The sequence below is a fragment of the Dermochelys coriacea genome, chromosome 4, assembly GCF_009764565.3.
Source record: "Dermochelys coriacea isolate rDerCor1 chromosome 4, rDerCor1.pri.v4, whole genome shotgun sequence".
NCBI lineage: Eukaryota > Metazoa > Chordata > Testudines > Dermochelyidae > Dermochelys > Dermochelys coriacea.
In genome coordinates this window covers 85,868,774-85,889,052 of record NC_050071.1, presented here as the reverse complement: position 1 = coordinate 85,889,052, position 20,279 = coordinate 85,868,774, and the positions used below count along the sequence as shown (strand labels likewise).

Genomic DNA, 20,279 nt, shown 5'->3' with positions numbered 1-20,279 from the left:
CATTTTTTTTTCATTTTTAATACAACCCCGCTAAACTTGTATTCCAGTTACTGAGACACTTTAATACAATTTAATGCAAAACTTCCTTGGAGTTTCTAGTCGAATAAATTAGTTCCCATTGTTATGAGCGAACAACAACTAAAATGAAATTCAAAACCATTGAAGACCTAATAAAGACACATTTTAAAGAAAACTTTGTTTGAGCTTTGGGTAGACAGCTCAAAACTAAAACTTAAAAAACAAAAGTCTATTTGTTTGTGAAACACCCTTCCATGGATTTGCCTCCTGAAGTAGTTTTTTAGTTTCCTCAAATTATGTACACAAAAATGGAGGCATTGTTGAAAATCTGGGCCATAAAAATATTGGCATAAAAGTCATGGTATCAACAGTGTGAACTACAGAGAAGATGTTAACAGCATTTGGAAAAAGCTAGTCTTTAGGAGTGGTTAGCAGACCTTTCAAATATGAATCTCTATTATGCTATAATTTCAAGAATTTGAACTCTGTCTTTTAATGATAAAAGCTCCTGATTGCCAAAAAGTTGGAGAGTTCAATAGCACTCCATTTAAATTGCCTGACCCTTGGGAATTACCTTTCCAGATAATTGTACATCAGTTATTTCACTTTTACATCACTTATAGGTATGCCATCAAAACTGAATGACCTAAAATTGGACCTAGGTTTTTTTTTTAAATTACATCCTTTTTCCAGGTTCCTGTAATTATTTGTATTGTGTGTTTAAACACTTATCTGCCAGCATTCATTAATGATTTAGAAAGAAAATAATAAGGCCTGTCTACATTAGAAAATTAGGTTGGTTTAACTTTGTTGGTCAAGGATATGAAAAAAAAAGCGTATCTTCTTAGATATGAGACTCTAAGAAGGAGGCAGTGTTGCCTGGTGGCTAGAGTACTGGACTGGGATTCAGGAGACTGGGGTTATTATTCCTGGCTCCACCACTGGTCTGCTTGATGACCTTGGGCAAATCTTATCACCGCTCTGTGCCTCAGCTCCCTCATTTGTGAAACTGAGATAATAATAAGAAAAGGAGTACTTGTGGCACCTTAGAGACTAACAAATTTATTAGAGCATAAGCTTTCGTGAGCTACAGCTCACTTCATCGGATGCATTTGGTGGAAAAAACAGAGGAGAGATTTATATACACACACACAGAGAACATGAAACAATGGGTTTATCATACACACTGTAAGGAGAGTGATCACTTAAGATAAGCCATCACCAACAGCAGGGGGGGGAAGGAGGAAAACCTTTCATGGTGACAAGCAGGTAGGCTAATTCCAGCAGTTAACAAGAATATCAGAGGAACAGTGGAACAAATTTATTAGAGCATAAGCTTTCGATAATAATGTTGACCTCTCTTGTAAAGTGCTTTGAGATCTACTGATGAAAACCACTATATAAGACCTACGCATTATTATATGCAGTGTTTGCACAATCAACATCATGGTCTCTGCTCCAAGCAGCCTAAAATCTAGGGCCCCAGTGCTGAAGATGGAGTTTGCAGGATCAGCGCCTATGTCTTTTTGTTCTTCCTACATCTTCTGTAAAGCGTCTAGCACATGTAGAAGTGTTATTTTATTATATAAGATCAAATGCAAGGTTCCCATGAAAAAATTATACCAAGAATAGAAGTGGACATGTCTTTGTTTAAAGAAAAGCTTATAAACTGGAATTCTATATTGATGTTACTTAACATCCTGAATTTGTAAATACTATAATTTATACATGCTACTTTTAAATTCACGTTTGCCATGGTGATAGGGTGTTTTTGTCTTTAATAATGTTTGTGTGTGAGTTCATGAGTTTGTGAAAAATGACTAAAGACAAAAACACCCTATTACCAGGGGTGAACACTTTTCACAATGTGCTCATTCTATATCTGCCCCCTTAGTCCTTATCCTCAAAGGAAATCTGCACCACACCTTTGAAAGATGAATCTGGAACATAAATTCATAACTCTGCTGGACACTAAAACCCTGGGCTTAACAGATACACTGGTGTTATTGCTCATTACAACAATTTTGTTACACACCTGGCTGCCTGCTAACCCTCTGCAGAGGTGTTACTTACTGAATTTAAAATGTCTCCTACAACTTTTTGTAAACACTGTATATTCACCTATCTAGTCTACATTGTATTTAGCTTAGACACTCAAGTTACCTTCTCCAGACCCGAGGAAGAGCTCTGTAAAGTTCAAATGCTTGTCCTTTCAACTAAAAGAAGTTGGTTCAATAAACTATATTATCTTGCCTACCATGTCTTTCTCATGTCTTGGGGACAACATGGCTACAAGAACATTGCAAAGAGTTGATTTTTTTTAGGCTATTATAACAGCTCCTGTTAGTACTGTTAGAGTCAAGTATATGTCAACATTTCCATTGTCATGGATTTATAACCCAATTGTAAAAATGGGCTGTTAGCTAAAATTTGGCAGATAAATTCTAAGCTAAGAACCAAATTGTTTAAAAGAATGCATTTCTTTAACTTATTTTTTCTAGTAAACAACATTTTGTAGTTTAACATGCTGTGAGCTTGATGCATTCGATATTTCTGTTAAATATTACAGAGCTACTAAGGTTTCAGTAACTTTTCTCTGGGGTGCAGATGAAAGCATACAAAAGTAAAATAGAGTGGAAAAGTCTCAGGAAATCAGCTAGAGGAACAGAAAAAACCATCACATTTTCCTCCTCCCCTTGAGCCCATGGCAGGGATGCTGGAACATAATGGGGGTGTTGAGAGCCATTGAACCAAACTGTACATTCTGTATGTGATGAAAACCACTTCAAGCCCGGATGTGGGGCAACACCACTACCTCCAGCACGTATGGCCCACGTAGCATCTGTTGGGCTGGGCACTGTGGGATTTCAGGGAGTGTGCAGAAAGTAAAAGTGGGCAGAAAAAGTGGTTCCAGGAAGATGTCTTCCTCTACAGCATGCTTCTCTCAAGAATACATGGATAACTGAGCAGATGTCAGTCTGTTCAAAGCATCATTTAGTTCACATCTGTATCTCTATTATCCCCAGAGGAGGAGTAAAAAGCAGTCACCATCTGGGAACGTGCTGTCTGAGAGGAATCAGTCAGGCACAGGGAGCAGCCCAGATGCCTCCAGATTAGAGCTGGGTAAATTTTTTTTGGATGAATAGATTATTTGCTAAAAAGTAATTTTGTTCAACCTAAAATTATTTGTCAATTTGACATGTTTGCCAAATTGTTTTGGTCATTTCTTTTTCAGGCCGAATTCACAAAATGGAGGAGGAGGAGGTTCTTATAATCTTTAGCCCAGTGGTTGGAGCATTAATCCAGGATGTGGGAGACCCAGGCTTAGTTCCTGATTTTGGGACAGGGATTTCAACCCAGGACTCCTTCCTCTCAGGTGAGTGCCCTAATCACCAGACTGAAGGTTATAAAGGAGGATGCAGCCACAACCTCCTCCTGCCATTTTGTGTTTCTAGGCCTGTAAAAATGCCTGGAAACAAAACATCTCAGGGCAAACGAAAAATTTTGTTCAACCCAAAATGAATATTTCTGATTTGCCAAAATTCAGAAAAGTTCAGATTCTGTCAAGCTGAACCATTCCCCGCACCTTCCCCACCAATTTTTCAGTGATGGCATCAAAACAAAAAATATTTGCTCAGCTTAACTTCAGATATTCTCCATAGAACTCCATTGTCCATAGGGTACTGGACAATGCCCATTGCCTCTTTGAGAAGATGGTAACTTCATCCTTTAGTGGTTGAGGAATAGGCCTAACAATCTGCATTTAAAACTAGTGGATTTCTTCATATACTCTTGTGGGTTTCTCTAAAGGGGGAAGGAAGATAGGCCTAAGTCACTGTGCACTGAGCTTTTTGAAAAATCACATCAGTATTAGCTTTGTTATGCTCTTCATTCTGGAGTGGAAAAGTAAGTCTATGAAGTCTTATGTCAAAGAATCCTAAAATGATTCCTATAGAGTAACTGAGGGTTATTATGCTCTATCCTGTACACAGTATGCAGTTTTACAGATTGTCTAGATATATAATTATATAATGGATTGAAAAAGCCTGGAAAAAAGTAAATATGTAATAGAGTGCAGAGTGTTTCCTTCAGTCATTTTACACAAATGGAGAAAACACATGTTTTTTGTAATTGTTCAACACATATTTACATCTTTCACACACCTACCTTATTCATTCATCAGACAGATCTTACAAATTGCCCAGCCATGTATTGTTATTATTTTAATACTGCATCCAAAACTGTACTAGGCATTTTATAGATCAAATAAGATATTTGAAAATCATTTCACAAGACGATATATATGTATGTGTATATACATATATAATATATGTACAGATATATTAAATGTTTAAAAAACATCTTAATAGGATTAACGTACACATTTCAGTGTTCTACAGTCATTACTCAAATTTTCTCTTACATCTTTATCCATCCTTATACCCATGTCCCCAAGTGGCCTGCTAACCTTGCTAATCATTGAACATCACTGCCCACTCTCTGGAGACGGGGGATCTAGAGTGAAGTGAAGATGGTGACCCACTGATATGTAAGTAGTGGCCTAGATGGGGGAGTTGTCTGAGGGACAAGAACTGTGTGAGAGGCCAAGGTCAGGAAAACCAGTAACTTGAGGCCATGGCATTGATGATTCACATTGCTAAAAGACATAGATTGAGGAAACAGTGATGATGATGATTAATCATTGGAACCATTTACCAAAGGTTTTGGTGGATTCTCCATCACTGGCAATTTATAAATCAAGTTTGGATTTTTCTTTTTAAAGATATGCTCTGTTTCAAAAGGTATTATTTCAGAGAAGTTCTTGGGCCTGTCTTATACAAGAGGTCAGACTAGATGATCATAATGGTCCCTTCTGGTCTTGGAACCTATGAAAAATTTCCTCATATACTAAGAATATCCTAAAAGTGGTGTGTGTATGGTTTCATCCCAGTTTTGCACGGTCAAGGCTGTGTCAGGCAAAAGCCATTATTTCAATAGGAAAAAATGTTAACTGCAGTTAACAAGGCAAAGTCAGGTATATTATGTTGATCACATTATTTTCTGATTATGCAGAGTGTAACATGTTTTCACTGTATAGAGAATCACATATGCTGCATCCTGATCAAAGTAAGCATTGGCAGCAGCAGCTAGTACCCATTCCAACATATTGTTTGCTTTAAGTTGTTACTTGTGCATACTAAAAAATGATACACCAGATTCTGGTGTCTTGTGCTGGGGAGGTTGGTTGCTTTCTCATAATGAAAAGTCACAAGCTCAGTTAAATTTTATTGTCTCTAACTTTTGATGCATGAATATTTCGAGAGCTTTTACAAGTATCAGATAGTAGGTAACAAGGAGAAGTTAATGAAGTATATGGCAAAATATGCCACAGGCTTTAATCTAGAATTTCTGCACATAGTGGCTTCCAGAATGGAGTATGCAGCAACTGGTAAAATCAATATTTTCAATTGCCAGGCCGTTGGTGTTAAATGTTAATGGTATAATATAGCTTTGTCATATAACGTACACACTGCAAAATGAATCTATATTGATATTCATGCAGTAAAGATGAACTTCTAGTGAAAGTGTATGGATATTAAAAAAGCTGAAATGTCACTAAATATTTCCACCTAATAAAGAAATATCATACCACTAAAAACTATTTGGTTTCCCTCATAAGTGGCCTCCATTGAGATTAGACTTTTGAAAAGAATATATGATGTAGTAAAACGGTTAAGTGTGTGGAATATAAGGCAACAGCTTGTGTGTTGGATGAAGAAAATTTGCTGGATGTGTCACAACTCCAAGACTGCACTGGAGAGGTGAGGCTATTAAAATGCTTTAATTCTTGAAGCACCCTCAGACTTTAAAAGGCCTGCCCTACATTTAGACACAGTGATTTCCTTTTCTTTTCTTTTCTTTGGCCCATATGACATATGGATTCATGGCACATAAGAAAAACTCCATGTACAATGCATGATATATGTACGATTTTAAAAATAGTTTGTACTGCAGAAAGGATTTAGAACTGGATATATTAGGTATTAAACTGCCTATGGCCCAAGCTACTGAATAATTCATAATCATGAGTACTGTGATATACTTATACTTCACTGTGTATACTCTATGCATTATGCAGAACAAAAGAATGCTACACTAAACCTACTAGTAAAGGGCAAAATTAGGGAGTGAGAAAGTATTAGCTGAATCATTTAAAAGCAAGTGATCTTGGTTGTGTCATTACAAAGGGCAACCCCTTCAGATTGCACCTCAGTAAATTGAAAAGTTTCCTTGAAAATTGTAAGGCTAGCTTAGATCAATTGTGCAGGTCAATGAGCTGGTGATCTAAGTTAAATCCCAGTCAGTGGTATCTTAACAGATTTATAGGCTACTGGATGTCACAGGTTCATAATAAACCACAAAAGTTTTGAAGGTTTGGTTCAGACAACTAAGCTCCATGCCCCAAGAATAGATATTTGTTTTAAGTTTACGCAAAGTGCTTTGTGATTAAGTTCTTGATCTTCATTTAGGCTAAAGCTCCTATTCATCATTCTACCAATGATAATAGGGCCTTAAAATGTTTGCAAATTGCATAAGACCACTTTACATTGCCAGAGTGAAATAAAGAGACCCTAGTGTAAACGAGAATAATTCCCTAATACTTTCTCAGGAACCCAACAAACTGAGAGCCATATATTAAAAAAACTAATTGCCCAAATCATGCATGCAAATTTACAAGTGCAATGGACATGCTAAGGAGTCATAACTCGCATCTGTGGTGGGCCCAAAATGGCATATATAGCCATTTATAGTGCCCACAGGGAAGTTATGGGCCACAGTGTCTATTTGCTTGTACAACTACCCAATGTTTGTGCAAAATGGACATACACAGTTGATAAATGTAAATTTTCCAGACACAAATTAGTCACTCTCATTTGAAATTTTGCCCTGATGATTAATTATTGACATTAAGGCCCCTATTCAGCAAAGCACTTGGATAATTTAAACACATAAAAGGTCCAACTAAAGTCAATGGTTAAGCACTTTGTTGTGCTTAAACAGCATGTTTAAGTGCTTTGTTGAATCACAAACATCAAGAAATCATAAGCTTAGCATTGATCTCCGAGATACAGAAAGGAAAGGCCTGGCTGAGGTCTGGGCTTTCCCTTCATTCTGTCCGTTTGATTTTTCAACAAGGAATATGTGTGATGCTTGACTTTGTGGTGCTTTAGAGCATGGGCTCCTTTGGCAGAAATCATGAGGGGTTTCATCATATGAAAGAGGTGTTCTTTTTAACGTGGGTTATTGGGCAGAATGAAGAACCGTACCTCCTTCTATGTTATTGGATATTGGACATCTATTATATTCAATGACGGCTGCTCTCAGATCAAGAATTCTGTGTGTTCAGCTACATAGTAAATATAATTCCAGCTCGCTGAATGAGCTGTTGAAGGATAGGAGCATATTATATAGCTAGATGCAGGCAAGTGTCTCACAGGCATGAATGAAGAGAGTGTAAAAAGTTCTCCTTATCTATGACTGTAGTGTCAACTGGGAGGGCTGTGCCACTATAGAAAAGGTCTAAGAGTATCTAGTATGCAGCTTCTGCTTTTGAATTTGGAAGCTGATCATGGCACATAGTAAAATCATAAAGGTTAATGATGTGTTTGAATATACAGAAAGGAAATGGGGAAGATGGAACTCTGAGGCATCCAATGTTTGACCCCCCCCACACACACACACTGTCTGAGAGAGGTGGAAGGTGCCTGTAATAGTGTGATCAGGCAAGAATAGTTTCAAGAGTGAGTACCCAGAATGACATTGCATTACTCAGAAACAAGGGGAACATCTACACAGCAGTTGGAGGTGTAATTTCCAGCATAGATAGATGTACATGTACTAGTTTCGATAGAACAAGCATGTTAAACATAGAAGTGTAGCGGTGTGAGCTAGCCACCCAAGTACATACTGAACGTATCAGACTGGATTGTATTCAGGTGGCCAGCCAGTGCTGCCAACTGCACCACTGGGGCTATACTGCTATTTTTAGTGTACTAGTTCAACAAAACTAAGCGCAAGTACATCTACCTATGCTGGAAAGTACAACTCTGGGTGCTGTGTAGATGTATCCAGAGAATATGGGCAGAATGAGGAAACAGAGTGTTCAGTTCAGTGCTTAATTAAGTTCTGAAATCATAATGATTTAAACATGTATTTTCTTGTCTCCTCACAATGAATTGTGTACTGTATTTGCAGCGCATTATGAAACAGTGAACCCGTGCAAATGGAGGCTGCTCTAACTTACAACAACCTTAATACAGCTGCCCGTGGGCTTCTCCACAGCCCAGAGTTGCCGGAGTACTCCATCCACTGCCCAAATATGCCCCTTCCTTCCCCTATCATGGCCCTATGTTTTGTGCTATGAAGGGGCATAGCAGCCATAAGGCCAATGTGCCAGCTCTGTGCCACTCTCGTTTTGGGAGAATTCATCTGGAGGGCAATCTGCCCTTTATTGCTCCTGTGCACCAGCAGAGTAGGAGCTAGAATCTGGCCCAAGTTTCTATTATGGCAGACCTAATTCGCACTTCCTTAGGATGAGTGAGTCAATATCTGCATTTGCCAGTGCTGCCTTAAACCACTAGTCCACATACCCTTCTGCCTCTAGATCAGTGGTGGGCTGCATGCGGCCCATCAAAGTAAGCTGATTTTGGGCCACGAGACATTTTGTTTATGTTGACTGTCCTCAGGCACAGCCCCCCGCATCTGCCAGTGGGCGTGGTTTGCTGTTCCTGGACAATGGGAGCTGCGAGAAGCGGCAGACAAACTAGAAGCTGCAGGAGACCATGCCTGAGGACAGTCAATGTCCACAAAATGTCTCACGGCCTGCGCCAGCTTAACCTGATGAGATGAAGGTTGCCCAGCACTGATCTAGATGCTTTCATATGTTGAAGGTGTAGTACTAGAACACAGGAATGCTGAGCTCTTTTCCTAATTCTGCCACAGACTTCCTATGGAAAGTTGCAAAATATTAAAGTAATGAAGACAGCATCATGATTCCTCTCTAGAAATATTGTGAGCTTGTTCCATTTTATCAGAATCTGATAAGAGTCTTTTCAATAGTGGCACATCACTTGCATTCTCTAAGTTTTCCAGTAGGGAGTTAATATGGATTTCCTACAAACTTTGAGGAAGGAAACTAAACTGGAATAATTTGGGGATATTTTGTTTTATTCTATGTGATAATTTTGGAGATTTAATATGATGGACTTTAAAGCCAGAGTCATCTCCAAATTCCATAATTGCTTTCATAACACCAGACACTGAGGCAAGAGGAATAGGGCCAGATTTAAAGCCTGGTTGAAGCCCATGGAAAGATTTCCATTGACTACAATGGAAGTTGGATAAGGCTTCATTGTCTGCATATTTCAGAGTAGCAGCCGTGTTAGTCTGTATTCGCAAAAAGAAAAGCAGTACTTGTGGCACCTTAGAGACTAACAAACTAATGAATCCGATGAAGTGAGCTGTAGCTCACGAAAGCTTATGCTCTAATAAATTTGTTAGTCTCTAAGTTGCCACAAGTACTGCTTTTCTTCTTTCTGTCTGCATATTGTAAGCTTTGTTCTCTGGGCTTTCTGCACTTATCCCTAAGATATTGCAATTTTGTCTGATGTGCAAACCATTCTGTGGCAATTGTAAATAACAATCAGGGTGACAGAGAGCTACCAGTTTCTCTCTGAACTTTGGTAGGTTTATGAGAACAGGTTCCAGTGTAATATCCATCTTAAAAGATAGACTGGTAGCAGTGGAACAAGATAGATAATGAATGGAAGGACTGATTCAAGCCTTCCGTGAAGTCAATAGATTTACACTGGTATGAAACTAGTGTAAGATCAGAATCTGTAAAGCTACATCAACACTATGATCTAGGGGTGTGATTCCCCTGCTCATGTACACATAGTCATGCTAGCTGTCTTGGAGCTCACATGAATATAAATAGCAGTGTAGCTGGAGTACCATGGGTAGTGGCTGCGGAGCCATGGCTGAGCCATGCAGTGTACATACCCACTGGTTTCAGGCTAACAGTGATGTGTTTTCACTTTTTAAAATCTGTCTCCAAATGTGTTTCTTAGCATTACTTGTTTAACAATGCTAGGCAAAGCCCTTAAACATATCATTAATTTTAAACCATGGAAGGTGCCATGTACTTCAGTGGGTGTACTAACCTGCATTAATTAGGCACCTGCTTAAGTATTTTGCTAAATCAGGGCCTTAGCTTACAGTAATTTAAAGATGCAAAATTATCAGTATATAAAAGAGTAGGCTCTGGATGATATTTTAACACCATTTCAGCTACTTTTATGTGCTTAGAAACAGTTTATGTAATGTTCATTTCACAATAGCTCATTAATGGGAAAGCTACTTTGCAAAGGAAAGACTTGGAAACTTTAAAATACCACAGTAAATCTGCATTCTATAGGTAATGGGAAAAATACTGAATGATAGCTAGAGGCTAATTTTGACAGATGGATGTGTACAGTTGTGCTACTACATTTGTTTGTGCCTATAGTCAACTGGCGATGCAAATACCAGATGTGCCTCTGCAAATGTAATATTTGCACATGCATATGGCTGGAGGAGCACATAACTGACATATATATTCACAAATACGTGATTTGTATACACATCAGGGATTTACATGCACAATTACATGCATTTATTTTCCAAACTCAAGTCCCTAAATTGCTGTCTGTGTTTTTTATTCAAACCCATAATTTTCCAATGACCATTTTCATGATTTAGGAATTTCTGCTATATTTCAGGCATCACAAAGAGTTACTTTGTGGAAAGTGGGAACATATCTTTTTAGAACAGCATATTTACTGATCAACCTGAAAACTTAATATTTAAACATTATTTATGGAAGGTATGTTTCCTCTGTCTGGGCATGCATCCCTATTTTTCTCTATTATATATGACATTCTGCCCATCATATATTTTATATTTGCTCAGGGGAAAAATTAATCCATGTAGCCAGTCTATTTCAAAAATGAGGTATATATAATTGGATTTTATGATAATGTAATGGCAATGTTAAAACCTTTATAACATAACTATGCTTGCAAGGTGTATGTTTTATGCAGAACAATCGACAGTATAATAAGCACACCAAAGAGCCATTAACTGGGTTGGCAAGTGGTGAGAACAGTATAGAATAAGCCAAAAGGCTTGATTTAGAAGACATGATTTTCAATAGTGCTGCAGAAGTGGGGCGATGTAGAGCCTATCCCGAGGACCTGGAATGTTTGCAATTTGTATTGCTGTTGTTGAGCTGAGGCTGCTTAGGAGTCTGAGAGCAGAATACAAGCACAGAGCTTTATTGTGATTTGTGGTGATAATTTATTTAATGTCTTAAATTTACTTGTAAATCAGTGTCTATCTGTTTTATTTTGTTTTTTTGTTTGCATTGTAAGAGTGTCTATAACAAACAGGTGAGAATTGCTAAAGACCAACATATAGTTCTGATTTATACTTACAATGAGCCTAGAGAGGCAGCTGTAATTGTAAGCAACATCTATATCTTCAGTTGAAGGGCAGGTAATGGTACTTGTTCTGATTTTCTAGAGTCTTTTAAATCAGGAACAAAATATTCCTCAGCCCTCTACTTTCCCTATTCTTAAAATGATTAGAAAAAGTGGAAAGAAAACCAACATTGCAATCAAAATATTTTGTAAAAATATAGAATGGTTGTGGTGTCTTTTATCAAAAATTTTCCTAGCATAAAACACTGGATAAAGCAAAACAAGAATCTTTGTCTTTACAGTGTTATATGTTTCCATTTAAAGACATATAATAGATTAATAGATTTCAAGGCCAGAAGGGACCATTGTGAGAATCTAGTCTAATCTCTTGTATAACACAGGCCATAGAATTTTCTCAAAATAGTTCCTAGAGAGAAAATATCTTTTAGAAAAACATCCAATCTTGATTTTAAAATTGTCAGTGATGGAGAATCCACAATAACCCTGAGAAAATTGTTCCAGTGATTGATTGCTCTCACTCTTAAAAATGTATGCCTTATTTCCAGTCTGAATTGCTGAGCTTCAACTTATGAAACTAATGAAACAAAAAAGTAAAATAAAGGGGAATAGCAGTGAACTCTATTTATAATATTTTTGTTCCTTTTTGACCCGAGAGTCTAGTCAAAGTCTGGAGCCCTATGAGTGTGCCAGATGGAAGCAGAAATTGATGGAGTCTCGTATTTTCTTTGATGAAGTTTTGTTTATTTACAAAGAATGTACAAAGTCCTGTATCACTGAATGCAGAAGGAATAAAATATCAGGAAACAGTTTCTTTTGCTCACAGCACCAAGAACATTCTTTTAGCCTGCACCCCGACCCAAAATCCTCTTTCCAGGTTCCTTCCAGGGTCCACTACTATGTTTTCAACTGCTCCTTCAGGCTCTCTCTCTCTCTCTCTCTCTCTCTTTCAGTCTGTTCTTTCCTGTTCTGTTTCTGTGTGTTCTCTCTCCTCTCCCACCCACCCAATCTATCCAAAACAATGCTCAGGGCAAGTTTACACTACAGCGCTATTCAGAGGGGAGAGCGCTTTCCTGTTGACATAATTATGCCATCTCTGCGAGAAGTGTAAGCTATGTCAGTGGGACAGCATCTCCTGTTGACATAGTGCAGGCGTAAACTGTGCAAAACTTGCGTCCCTTGGGGGGCGAGGGGGCTTTATCACATCCTAGAGGGACGTAAATTAGATTGACTTAACCAGTACTATATACCTGCACTCAGTCAATAGCTCCTCGGAGGGTTCACGTACACCTTTTATCGTAGGTGGGGTTTATTCTTTCAGTTATGTTAATTGAAGGATGAGCTCACACATCAATCTCAATGAGGTTTTAACTCAACCCATAAAAACCTTTCAACTAGCTCACAATAATAGCTTTAAAAAGCAGCTACACACAAATATGTAAATATAATATATTTGGCTAAATAACTCAGTATAACCCAGCAATTGTAGACTCATCTTTAGTTCACTTCACAATCTATGCAGGATTACTGAGGCCCTTACTGTGCATGGAGGATTTCTATGAACTCCAGTAGTTATTAGATGACCTTATATCTCAAAATAACATGGAAATTTTGGAACAATCAGTGCCACATTTATGTTTTCTTTCCCCCCAGTACTCTGATACCTTCAGTTCTCTAGTTGCTCTTTAAAGATAATTGCCAATGTTTCAGTAAATGTGTCAGCTGATTCCCTTCACTTTAAGGCATACATGTTATCTGGACCTGCAGATTTGTATGCTGTATATATTAAGGGCAAAAGTCTCTAATAAACGTACAGCCCCTTTACCCCTCTCAAAGCATGGGGGTAAATAGGGGGCATGATGGAACTAGGTTATGCCCATCCTTCACTGGTGTAGGGGCCACTAATTGGTGATTTTTGCAGTGCATCCTGAAAATGTCAAGAATGAGATAGATGCTTCCCCATACCTCTTGGGAGGGTATTAATAAGTATGACAATATATGGAGTATAGTATATTGGCCTTATGTACATCTACCTTCTCTGTAAATGGCCTCATTCCAGAATCAGTTACATGAATATACTATTTCCTCAACATTTTAGTACATTAATTAGCAGCCGGTCTATATCCTCTCTCTTTGTCCGGAGAAATCTAATAACCAGATACCTCACACCTGTCTTTAGCTTTAGTTTGACACTTTATCATTTTTGAAAAAAGCAATTGCTTTGATCTCCACTTTTGCTTGGGGTGCAAGCAGGGGAATAAATGCTTATTTATAGGGTCTTCAGTTCCATAAGTCTGTCACACAACCACTTGGGTAGAATATATTTCATTTCCACTATAATAAAGCCAAAAAGCTTTATAAAAAAGGAAGTGGTAGTAATTTATGGTTAGATTGACTTGCATAGGTTTTGTACAACACAGAAAATCAGTATCCACCTTTGACACAACATGCTGCAGACCTTTCTACGTTAATGGTGTACAGTTTCAGGCAAGAAAAGAAAGAGGAGCTCAACCCTAAATGGAAAGAGGCAAAATACATTGAATATTGAATGTCAAAATGAAGAGGAAAACATGGGAAACACATTAAAAGTTCTTCTCGGGGACTGTGAGAGAGTCAGCTTTAACTGGAATACAAAAGCTTTCATTTCCTCTTCCATAACAGAAAAAGAAAAACCACAAACAAAAATGAACTTGCAGTCTTGTCTCAGAATAGTTAAGTGTGCTGCATAAAGAGCCCTCTGTAGTGTTTTTGGCTACGTGTAATGTTTTGTGTGTCTGGATGGTTACAACCTAGAGGCAGTAGCGACACTTTCAGAAATTATTTCAGTCAGAGACTCAGAGAGAAATAGGCTTTACTCATTCAGTTTATGAAAAACAAAAATTCAATAGCGCTGACAAGCTTTTTTCTGAGATCTAAATGCTATAGATTCAGAAAAACAGAATTAGTTTTAGATATTTTTGTTTCCCAATATATCAATGTTATTCCTTTCTGCTGAGATTTCTCATATGTTTTTGCCTTATATTCTGCTTCATAATCCTGATACAAGTATGTAGCTGCAGCTCATGTCCTTTTTCACCAGTTAAAATAAATCTTCATATAATCAACAAAACAGCTCGGAGAAAAGTCGACCCAGACCCTACCAAGATGTCAACAGCATATAATGAAACAGTATTCAAGATTTCTCTAAAGTATAGTTCTGATTAAACAAAATACAATTATAATAAAGGGAAAACAGTGTGTGTGAAAATACACAATAAACACTTGATTAAATATTAATATTAAAATGGAAAGAGCAACCTAATAAACCATAATTTAAGTAGTGACGATAGATAGACAGATATTTAAATATTATTTTACACAAAGCTATAAACTATTAACTTTTTGTCAAACACTAATATAATTCTGCAAACAACTAATGTACACAACTTCAGTAGATTAATCATCCTAGTAAATTTACTCATGTCTTTAAGAATTTGGATTGGATCCTTAGGTAATTATACGTGCTAACCCCGTTGGTTTTGTGTATTCATTTGCCTGAGCTGAATGCATATGCATTACTTCTAGGTACAACATATGACACAATTTTTTAAAAAGCCACTCAGTATGTAGGGAATCTTTGTTTCATATGTCAGTCAGTTTGGCAGGACTGTTGTTGGATTCCAATACCATACATCATAACCTCAGCTACATTTTAAGGCCTGGTCCTATTGAAACGAATGGAAGATTTGTAAATTACTTTAGAGGCACAAGGCTCAAGCCATTAAAGGTTAGATGACATTGGGTCCAGTGAACTTCTTGATTTGTTGTCACTGTATCTTGCTTTCTGAGAATGAGAGTTTCTAAATAATATTTAGGGTTATCATAGTAAATAAAAACTATCCCAAAATAATTAGGAAACAAAACAGTGGCATCACTTTTCATATGTAAATAATTGCCTTTTATAGGGATTTACACCTACAGACTTGAGTAGCTCTGTGAAATGTATGGGAAAATATGGATCCATTTATCTTGAAAAGGAAATTATGCATTTCTTCCAGACATCTGAAAGGACACAATCTTTGGTCTCAACAGAAATCCAAGTTATTATTAGTATCTTCCCATTTAGATCATACACATTGTAACACTGGATCAGCGAAGGTTAAAAAATCAGCAAGCTGGGTGACCTGTAAGCAGCCCTTTAGGAAATAGCAAAAAGATATTGCAATGGTAAACAGACTATTCCTTGTAGATACCTTTCAAAGCCATGTTAAGTAGACTAGAATCCTGTATTTGAAACCCATTTGCCTGTATTGTTAGAGAATCAAAGGGTAAGTGCTAAATGTGTCTATGTTTACCTGCATCCTATTAGAAATTTAACAATGTGATCTAATCAGCTTGTAGATGTCCTGTTCTGGTCTTATAATGCTTTGTTACTGTATTCCATTGATTCAGAGAATAAAAGGGGATATTATTAGATGGGACTTTTGGTGTAATAATATTATTATCCTCATCTCTCTTTGAAACTTGTATTTCCATATAGTAAACCACCTGTGAACTATCTTGATAGTTTGAATGGCTATTGCTAAAGGTATTGTCGGAGAAAGGATCTATTGAACTGAAATCACAGACTGTCTACTCGCTTTCATCAAAGCCCATGTGGTGGAGTTGCTTCTAAGTGTGCAGCCTTCTTCAACATCTCAGGTCTGCTCAAAATTTAACAGGGAAGGTCTAAGCTGCAGGATCAAGGTCTACAAGTAGTTTCCTGGATTACCCTAGATTTTCATGAAAAAAACTCTTGACAGATTCTACATCTGAACTGCCTATTGGACTATAACCTATTGAAATGATTCCAGGGAGACTTTTACAAGCCAGCAGATATAACATTTCTGCTATCATCCTGAGTTTTGAACACTGAAAGTCACTTGTATGTATGTGATTCCTTAATCATTTATAACTCTCTTCTTCCTTTTAATAATAAATCTTAGATTTAGTTATGAAGGATTGGCTGAGAGTGTGATATCTGGGTAAGATCTGAGATTCATATTGACCTTTCTGATCCTTTGGGATTGATAGAAATTTCAGTGTGGTGAATAGGGTTTCTGGTAACCCCTCATTATATTAGATTTGATTGTCTATATGGGAACCAAGGGCTGGAATGCCTAAAGTCGACTGTGTTTAGCTTCTTGTTAACCAGAGTGGTGCTACAAAAGCTCTGTTGTTCCTGGCTTGGGGAATCTAATTATACAGTAAACAACCAGTTTGGAGGACTGTCTGCCGTATTTCTTGCTGTCTGCCCTGAGTGTGGCATTCTCAGTGTGACCCATCCAGGCACCAGGTCACACACGTGTTTGTCACAGTTCTGGCATCAATTAATTTGAAAGGTATACAGGAAAGTTTTCATCAAGTGACAATAGGATTTTAATTTTAAATCAAGGTGGGCTTGTGGTGTGGCCATATGTTTAAGTGTCTGATTGCATACATAGACATAGCTATCTAATTGGGCAAATTTAGTTGACGCCTTTGAAGATATGATTTATTGTAAACCACTCTGTAATACTTTGGTCTCTATTTCCTATAAATCAAATTACATGTGGGCAGCTTAGATTTGATTTGTAACCACAACTGTTTTCATGGTGTGCACTGAAAATAAATTGGACAGAGGTGTTTTTATCCTACTAATAATGTGTACAGGAAAACAGATTTGTAACACTTTTAGAAGAACAGTATAGTTTTACAAACTTTAACTTCAGTTAAAATGAGAGAATCAAGATAAATGAATAGATATTTTCATATGATAATATTTCTCCTCTTTATCAAAAGTTGCTTTTACTTTTGCCTGTGGTTGATCATTGTCTTTACTGTGGGCATTGGGCCAGACCCTGTAAAGCTATATTCACAGACATCATCCTTACTTACATTTGGGAAGAATGGGATAATGGGCATCAGAGGAAGATTCAGGAGATGTGTGTTCAATTCTGGTTGTTAATTCAACTTAATTAGTCACTTAATTTTCTGTGCCTTGATTCCCCATCTGTAAAATGGGGATGGTACCCTACCTCACAGGGATCATGTGAGGATAACCTTTAGTACTTTTAGAGGCGCACAGGCAGTGTGGTGGTGATGGCCTGGTCTTCAACTATCTACATAGATAGATCTACATATGTAGAACTATCTACATAGCTTAATATATTAAAATGTATGCAAAAATTAGACCCAAACACAGAGGATCAAAAAGAGGCTTTCCCAACACTGAGCAAGTTTTATGATCTGCTGTTACATCATTGTAATCCTCCTCTTCCAATAACCCTGCTCTATTTCATTGCCTCATGCATTGGAATAGAATAGGGTTACTGCATTATGTCTAATTTACTATACCCCATCCTGCAAAAGGATCAACAGGGGTGAGGAAGGATTTTTTCCCCGTAAACTGAATTGCACAATTGGACAGATCCATTATAGCTGGGAAGAAGAGAGCTTCACCTTTCTTTGGTGCATCAGGCATAGACCACTGTTGAAAACAGAATAATGGATTTGATAAACCATAGGTCTAGAAAGGCCTTGATCCAGCAAGCATTTAAGCATATGTGTGTCCTTTAAACAAAAGTTGTCTCATTGAAGTCAATGACTTTTTCACAGTGATTGCTCACATTGACATCAAAGAGACGAGTGTACTTAAATGCTTTGCCAGTTTTGAGGCTTATAAGTATATATTGTTTCCCATTCCCCCTAATCTCTGTATACTTGTTTGTCTGTTCTTTAACTGTGAGCTCCTCAGGGCAGGGACCTTTCTTTTTTTCTGTGTGGAAAGTTCCCAGCACCAGAGAGCATTAGCATATAACAAATATAATGAAAGGCAGGGATAAATCTTCTGTTATTAGAACTGGCTCTTCCTGCCTGTAATTGTAATGTGCTCTGCAAGTCTTTTTTTTGAACACGGAAGAGGAATAGTTCACGTTCATTATGTCAGGGTAACAGGTGAGATATAATACTGCAGAAAGTTTTTCTGTTTTGTAAAGAATTACATATTTTAAAATAAAAAAAGGCATACAAGGAGGAATGGTTTTTATGACTGACAGTTATATTCTGAATAACAATACAATGAAACTTAGTTTGCTTGACTTGAGTCTTCATTTAAAAGCTTCAGTTTCCAGTTTCTGTGGGCCAATGTAGGTCTATATCAGGTCTTCAGAAAACAAAATTGTTTGTGCATTTTCTGCAAATAGTTCTTATTTTTGTGTGACAGAATTTAACATCATCTACTTTTAAATGCTATTTTTTTTCAGTTAACTATAGAATAATCATGAATGGAAACAAAGATAACATTTCAAATACTGCTGTATGAAACATAGCACAATTCATGCAGTCATCCAAGTCCGCCAATAACTTCCCATGAAAGTATCAGGAAAAACAGGTTAAAGAGCCAGGGGACACAGTGAGAAGCGACAGTATTGAGAAAAAGGTGTTATGCATTGCGGCTGGTCAAGCAAAACAACCAGACGGGGTCATAAAATCCAAATACTTCACTTTCTTCAGCCTAGTTTCTGATCAGTAGGGCTCCCAATTCAATTGCTCTTTCCAGTGCAAATTTTTTGATTGGTAATAATGTCGTCTTTATTTATAGGGCTTGTAGTTAATAACATCTCAGAATCTTTCTGCTCTATGAGCTTATATTTCGATGGGATTTTGGAAAGGATTTCCCATCCAAAGATGTCATTGAAGCAGTGGTCTTTCTTCTGAAAATGCCACACCTCCTGGTTCCCATATAGTAGTCTAAGTAGACTTTATGGCAAGCTATCCCTTGCCAATCTGCACTGCAGATCTTTTAGCAATAGAAGTTCCAAGGGCAGAAAAAAGTGAAAAAAAGAAAAAGAAACAGAAATAGCAGGTCTAGTTTTAAGTATAGGAGAGAATTTTGGCTCAGATCCTCAAAAGTATTTAGGTGCCTAACTCCTATAGATTTCAATGGGAGTTAGATGCCTAAATACCTTTGAGGATCTGGGCCTTTGCCCCTAATTGAGCCTTGCCTGAGGTGATTTTTTTAATGGACAAATAACATTTAGTATTATCATTCTTCATCAATATGAAATATGACCTTGTTATTAAGATACTGGACTGGGAACCAAAAGACCTGGGTTAAATTCCCTCTTCTGCCCCAGACTCCTTGAATTATACTAGACAAATCCCTTAATCTATCTGTGCCTCTGTTTCCCATCTGTAAAAGGGGATTAATGATCCTTCCTTTCTCCCATTTTTCCTGCTTCAGTAGTAAGCTTTTCAGGGCCAGGACTGTCTCTCTTATTCTGTGCATATACAGCATTTAGTACAATGAGTTTCTAATCTTAGTTTAGGCCTCTAATTGCTTCTGCGGTGTAATAACATAATCTCTGTAATGGGCAGATAAGTAGGCTTTGTGCCTTTGCTGGAAACTTTTCATAGCAATTTTGCAAGGTTGTGTTAGTTATAGGCAAGTCCAAAACAAAACCCCAGGTTCCTACACTGCCAAATTTTGGATAAATTCAGACTGGAGCCTATTATGAATTTTCGGTCTTGGGCTCATCTCTATCCTTAATGAGGATGATGAGTTTTATATGGACTGAAGTGATTAATTAAATTATCAGGACTTTGAAAACTATTATGAATTCATGAACTGAGCCAACAGGAAAATGTAATATTTCATAAGACATATACTGTATCCAAGTCCACACTCATTAAGTGATCTGTCAGCCATACTTGAGCCTAATATTT

General features: G+C 37.4%; 1 long non-coding RNA gene across 1 annotated transcript; it reads left to right on the top strand.

Moving 5' to 3' along the window:
- Positions 1–3,264: 3,264 nt before the first annotated feature.
- Positions 3,265–16,488, top strand: LOC119855162. The gene is made up of 3 exons (XR_005292776.2): positions 3,265–3,394; positions 4,475–4,567; positions 16,075–16,488. It is a non-coding gene; the product is annotated as an uncharacterized LOC119855162 (long non-coding RNA).
- The last annotated feature ends 3,791 nt before the right edge of the window (positions 16,489–20,279 follow it).